Here is a 6,755-nt window from a genome sequence, read left to right on the forward strand (position 1 = left end):
TTTCAAATATTGATGTTCCTGTAGTACAAATGAAGTACAGCTGTGCAATCAGGTGGAAGATGATATTCAGTGTCTCTGTTTCTCTCTCTTATCCCGTTCAACCTTTCCCTGGACAACTGTTTATCTCCATGATAATATTGTGGATTTGGCTGTGGGTTTGTCAAGTGTGGAAACTACTACTTTCCTGTCATATTAGGATTTCTCGCATCCTGAGAGATGGCACACAGAAAGGTAGCAGGTGACTTTAACTATTAACACAACTAAGATGTGTGTACAAAAGCACCTGTGACAAGTGTCCTCAGTGTTTAGTGATGTTGGCATCTCTACATTACTAAAGTCGATAGTTTCTTGCAAAAGAGGCACATACATGGAGCTAATACTTAAATGTTGGCATATTTAGCATTTAATTTAAACCTTTCAAAGGGCATTCATCTTGTTCTGTCCTTTATGTGCGCAGGTTACTTCTCTTATTATTATACCTTGGTATTGTTCTAGAGTAATTTACATAACCAAGACAACACTGCACAATGCACAAACGAAATTAGTAAATCTGCAGTCTCTGTAGTACTCCTACGAACAGGGGCAAATGCATCACCTCTGGTGAGTCACAACATTTATAGCAGACACTTATGCAGTAGGTAAACATCGACACTGATCAGGAATCCTTTGTGAACTCACAAATACAGAAGTGAAGCTATTTTTGATTCTAAATGTCATTGATCTTCACATTTACCTGCTTTTGCTAATTTGTTATTAACGTTTAACTTTGACAAAACCTTGGTGGGGCGAAACACAAGCTGGTCAGAGTCATAGGAGCTTGATTTACATTAACATATTTTTGATTTCAATACACATGGATTTTTGTGTCTTTGTCATATTTACTTACACATATTTATTTTTTACTTCTTTTTGTGTGGCCAAATAGCAGCGCACAATCCTATCTGGGAAGGATATTACCCGAGCAAGAGCCCACTTTTCATGTCTTTACATACTTTGTTTTGAATTGCTAATAATTTCCACCCGGTTTCTTTCAGGTATAATACATAATCATCCTTTTTATTTGGTCAATGGTTTTCGTGTTTATTACATTTTCTAAATATGTTACTTCATCTAAACCACAGGTTTTCTTAACAAATAGATGTTCAATGTTCATTATCTTTTGACCATCTTAGGGCCTGATTTTAGGTATTACAGGCTATACTCTATTCCACTTGGTCCGCTGAGTGATCTACATTGCTGCCCTGGCAGAGTAAAGCTTGCCATATTTAGAGATCTGTACTAGGTACAAAGATCACTGTGCCTTCATCAGAGTTGGTGTGTTGGCAACTTGTTCAATGGTGGCCACAGCAAAGTATTTATTTTTGAAAGATGGAGTTTTTCCTAGCAGGCGGTGGGCCCTTAAATCTGTTTCCTGGTTTGGACAGCAGCGGCTCCCATTATGGCGGAGAAGCGTATCCCCCTGCCAGCATCCTAAATAATAAAATTAAGATAAAACGATAATAAAACCAGGACTATTATTGTTTTATTTTATTTGCCAGCTAAGTCTTTAGTTGCGGGGCCATTGGGGATGACAGACACTGAGGGGATCGGTTGCACACACTGCCTTCAGTGGGCATGTGGGTTTGGCCGGCCACCTTAGGACATCCAAACCACATGCGCACTGAAGCTGTCTACAATCCGAGCTGCGTTGCCAGATTGGATACAGCAGGCACAGGCTCCCAGTCACCTGGGAGCGCACATGGAGGGCACTCAGGCCACTCCTGACACTGCTCTCATGCTGCCTGCTGCTGTCAGCAGCATGAGAGCAGCATCAAGATTGGCCGCAGGGGGTTCGGGAGCCTTTGCCTGCAGCCTGGAGCTTGGACTGGAGCCAGAGAGGAGCTGAAAACCAGCGATGCGGCAGGTACTTTTTAAATTGTTTTTCCGGCCGCCGTCCCCAGTACACCCCCTTCCTACCTCCACACTACCACTTTGCCTGGATTCCGGCAGCTACTGGGTTTGCACCAGCAGATTTCCAGGAAATAATTATATTGGAACATCTCTCCTCAAAAAGTAAGGGAGTTTGATGTCCACTGACTGGTAACCAAATTTGAGTTGGGCTGGCAGTCTAAAGTTTCCCCTGGCAGAGCCATTGTGTGCTCCTTTAATGACAGCATGACAGATCATCAACTCTAAATATCTAAATATAGCAGGGGAACCGTGAGATTTGTGGACAGGGTTCTTCTTCATACTTTTTGTAAAGCATGCTGTTCAACAAACTCTAAATATGGCCCTTAAACATCTATTCAGGGCTTCTGTGATGTTGTCTTATAACAACATATTGACTGCCCGAATTATCTTGCTCGTCCAGCTAGAGTATTCCAGTCTGCCTAACAGAGACGCTGGATTTACACTTTATTATGTAAAATCCTTTCCACAGCTTGACTTAGGCTGAATATCTGCATATTTAGCTGTGCTTTTGAGAAGTCCACTGAGGCCTGTAATTTTGCCTTTTTCTCAGTCAATGCTTCATATATCGTGGAGACACCTAATGCACAACTTATTACTCAGAGAAAGATATTTTTTATTTCATGCATACTTCAAAATAGTTTTGTAAGAAATAGTCTTAAATGTGCCCTCCTGATTTTTTCTGTGTGTCTTCTGCAAGTTTTATGCACATTTATGAGTACATTATGGTTGCTGTTTACTTCTTCTGTATGTCTACCCACGTAGATAGCCCCTCGGAAACTGAGGGATATGCATTTAATTTCAGGGGGGGCAACTTTGTAAATGTATTTTTTTTAATGACAGCAACATACATTTTCTATTGGAAATGTTCTACATAGACCGTGACAGTACATAAATCAAGGAAGATTATATTATTTAGATAGAAAGGGAATTTAACAGATTGTTCATTATCAAATACCGGAATGTCTTCATTTCATTGGCAAGGGCAACATATAGCATGAGTCCATTACAGCCATGATCTAGCAATGGAATTATCTAGATCATAGCAGGCAGAAAATATACATATACACGGTTCTTTCAGTGAGATTTTGAAGCTCTGAAGCAAGCTAGAAAATTGAATGACAGATGATAAGGCTGTGTATGGAATGCAGCTACCATACAAAAGACATACATTTGGAAGAGAGACATACTGATTTAGGTGTACTCAGAAAGTCCTGATTAGTAAATTGAAGTTTGTGTGATGTTGCATAACATAATATGGTATCAGCAAGATACACAAGGGCAAGATTGGTAGGTTACCAAGATTTGGTAATGTATATAATGCTGTTTTTTGCATCTTATTTGGGGTTATGGGTGGAGGTGGAGATGTGCCTGAGAAGATTTAAATAAAGTGTTTGATTTTTAAAACCTTAAATAATGGAGTGTAGTTAGGTAGGGTCACCAGGAGGCTATTGCAGTATTCTAGATTGCTGAAAATTAGTAAGCTGATGAGGGATTTCTCAGTGGTAAACATAATCAGTGAGCAGATATTTCATATGTTAAGTCATTGAAAGTGTGCTGAGATGGTTGAATTGGCGATGAAGGCTTCCATTTTCTTAGCAGGGCTGAGCCAAACACCAAGGGGCAGACTTACTAACATTTTGTGCCACATTTACATCATGAAGGTGCAAAATATTTATTCGGAATTTACAAGTGTTGCTCTAGATAAATCCCTGAAAGTAAGGAATATTACTTTGTGTAAGAAGGGAATTCCATAGGGGGTATATGGGCATTCCCATGTAACCATCCATGGTTTGTGATACATAGCCTATCATGGAATAGTAGACAGGATTTTCACCCAAAAATATCACCTCCGTGAGGTTGGTGTTAACTTCGAGAAATGCTCTAATTTATCCAAACCTTTCTGACTTTGCATGTGTGCTGCACTGTACAGCACACTTCCAAAGTTGCAAATGTGTTAAGGATTGTCTAGGCATAGTATTTAATACCGGAAGAGTATTCCTATTTCAGACATGGAGATGTGTGGCGCAAGGTAGCTGTAGATATGGCCCTGTCCTGCTCTCCATCTCATGAAGCACAACAACTTTGGTTGCTGCACTGCATGAGCAACTTTGTAAATCTAACCAAGATTCTTGGCTTATGAGGCCAGATGTTAAGTTTGGAAAGGAGACTCAGCATAGAGGTGTTATGATAATCCAAAGCAGAAAAGTATATCTCCAAGGGAAATGAAATATTGAAAGAAAAGAATAGGCCCACAAATTAATCCTTGTGGGGAATCCGGGGGAATAGGAGTATGTATAGATGTCTTTTAGTCCACGCTAACTCTGTAGGAGTAGTTAAAGAGGTAGGAAGTATTCAATGTTTGAGCTAAGCCAGTGATGCCAAGTGCTTGGAGGGAGGAAAGTAATGTATGGTGATCTACTCTATCAAAGGCTGCTTAAAGGTCTGGTACAGTAGTTCCTAACATATGGACTTCTGCGGGCCCCCTCTGATGCACTGCTGGAACCTGAGTACTGCCACTGAGTTATTATTGGAAGTTAGCAATTCTGAGCAATATTTAGGATTTATTTGAATCTCAAAACAATACACAAAATCATAGAAACAAGTATGCATCACACAAATAAACAAATATTGGAACATTTTAATCAATTAACAACCAAATATAGATTTGTTTTTAATTCTAAGTATAATTGGAAGGTTAGTGTGATGATGCACTAACCTTTTAAGGTTTGTGACCTTGTAGAGGCGAGATGAGGTCACCGAGTTTCGCTCCCAACTTCACACCTAGGTTAACCGGACCCAATACCAAAAGGTGACATAGGAATCAGTCAACCACCTAAGGGGGAAAAGGGAATGGGATTAGAAGGAGAAACAAAGATTTCCTCTGCGATGTCTTCTATCGATCTGGTTGCATTATACATTCTGCTCTCAGTGTCAGTCAAGAATACTGATTTGGCTATTCAGTGGACAGTGTTCTAGAGCTGTAAGGAGTCAAGCAACAAAATAGCGCAGCAACAAAAGGAGCTAAATTTCAGATGAACACCTTGAGAAAACTAAAACCCTTCCTACCTGCAAATGACTTCAAACTGGCAGTTCAAGCACTAGTTATCCCAATAGCAAAATATGGAAGTGTCTCTCTCTGTCGTCTTCCCAAAGTGTTGACGGCCCGCTAAGAGCCTCAATCAATGCAGCAGCCAGACTCATCAGAGGATCTAAAAGAAACTGCCATATCTCCCCGACCTCAGATCCCTTAACTGGCTACCTTTCGAAGCCAGAATTCAACTAAAAATTGCATGTATGACGCATAAAGCCACAACATCTCAACACCCAGAGTTACCTGACACAGAAATTGGTGCCTTCATGTGGCAACAGAGCCTCCAGGAGCTCTGGTAACCTTTTACTGAAACCACAAAGATTTTCCAAGAAGACAACATACAACCGCTCCTTCTCGGGGATGGCGCCCAGGACTTGGACTGCACAGCCCCCAGAAACCAGACTGAACCCCTCTACTGCATCTTTAAAAAAAGAAGTGAAAACCCTTTTTATGTCTAAGTTTACTTGATCCATGTATATTACCTTTTATAGGATTCTTGATTTGTAGAAAAAATATTTCTATTACTCTATGCTTGTTGTGTATATACAATGCTTTTCTGGTATGAGACATATTCTTATACCCTGTGCTTGTTCTGTTCTTTTTATTTACACTGTAAAGCGCTGTGATACCCGCAAGGGTCTTGTTCGCGCTATATAAAACATTCAAAATAAATCAAACAAATAAATATCAATGTGTATGAAGTTCTTTTAACTATCCTTGCTCTCCTTGACCCACCCTACTCCATTTATCTGCTTTTAACGAACACGTCGGATGTTTAATTAGGTAAAATTCCTACCCCATTGTTAATGCATTCACTATTCCTGTAACCCTGATCTTAACTTAACACAAGTTATCCGTTAACCTTTAGGTGCTCCTTGTCCCACTAGTCCTGATGAAGACCCCACCCTAAGGCTGAACCAACCTAGCATACCCAAAGGGGTCGAAACGTCGACTTCAACCTGTACACAAGCCAGGACAAATGTAATCAATGTGACAGTGTTCATAAAGTGCTATGTTTTTTCTGTGGAACAACTGACCTTTTCAAAGGCCGGATCAGCACCAACATATGATGATGATGTATATATGTCACACTACCCTGTCCTTGTCCACTACCCCCATATTTTCACTATAATCACTTCCACACTCCATCCCCTACTCCCCATAACCTGAGCACTAAACTTTGTAAATGTTTTTAGTTTCATTTGCGATGAGAAAGCAACTGTGTTGCCACGTTTACAAATCATTACTTTAATTCTAATAAATTGCATAAACTTGCAATTGGGATATCCAAAATTAGGTATTGTGAATGTGTTGATTTGTTTGACTTTTGTTCTAAGCAATTAGTTCTACTTGATCATTTCTTTACTGTACTGCATTTGTAACCCAGGTCTGGTAGCCTATTAGGTATTCCCATTGATATATAACGCACTCATGAGTATTTAGCAATGTCTGGGCTTTACCACTCAATTCCCACCTTCTAACTAGCCAGAAAGATGAGGATTGATGAAATGTGGAAAAGGAACCCCTGAAAGGAGAGAGAGTTGGGTTATTTAAAACCCGGGATCACTAACTACCTAGAAAAGTGGCCCTCCCCCTCTTGCCACATACCATGTATGAAGAATGTTTAGTTCTAAAGGAGAGGTTCAAGTCAAGGATTTCCTCTCCTTCCATGCGATCTCTCAATTGTGTAATATCTCTGGATTTAGTGGGTTCA

General features: G+C 40.1%; 1 long non-coding RNA gene across 1 annotated transcript in view; it reads right to left on the reverse strand.

Annotated features, from left to right (window-relative positions):
• The window catches only part of LOC146775983 (uncharacterized), a 243,199-nt gene extending 238,415 nt beyond the window's left edge, over window positions 1–4,784 (reverse strand). The window contains exon 1 of the long non-coding RNA XR_014972056.1: window positions 4,667–4,784. This is a non-coding gene — a long non-coding RNA (uncharacterized LOC146775983). The remainder of the gene's footprint in view (window positions 1–4,666) is intronic.
• Between the last annotated feature and the right edge of the window lie 1,971 nt (window positions 4,785–6,755).

This window comes from Triturus cristatus, chromosome 12, assembly GCF_964204655.1.
Source record: "Triturus cristatus chromosome 12, aTriCri1.1, whole genome shotgun sequence".
NCBI classification, from domain to species: domain Eukaryota; kingdom Metazoa; phylum Chordata; class Amphibia; order Caudata; family Salamandridae; genus Triturus; species Triturus cristatus.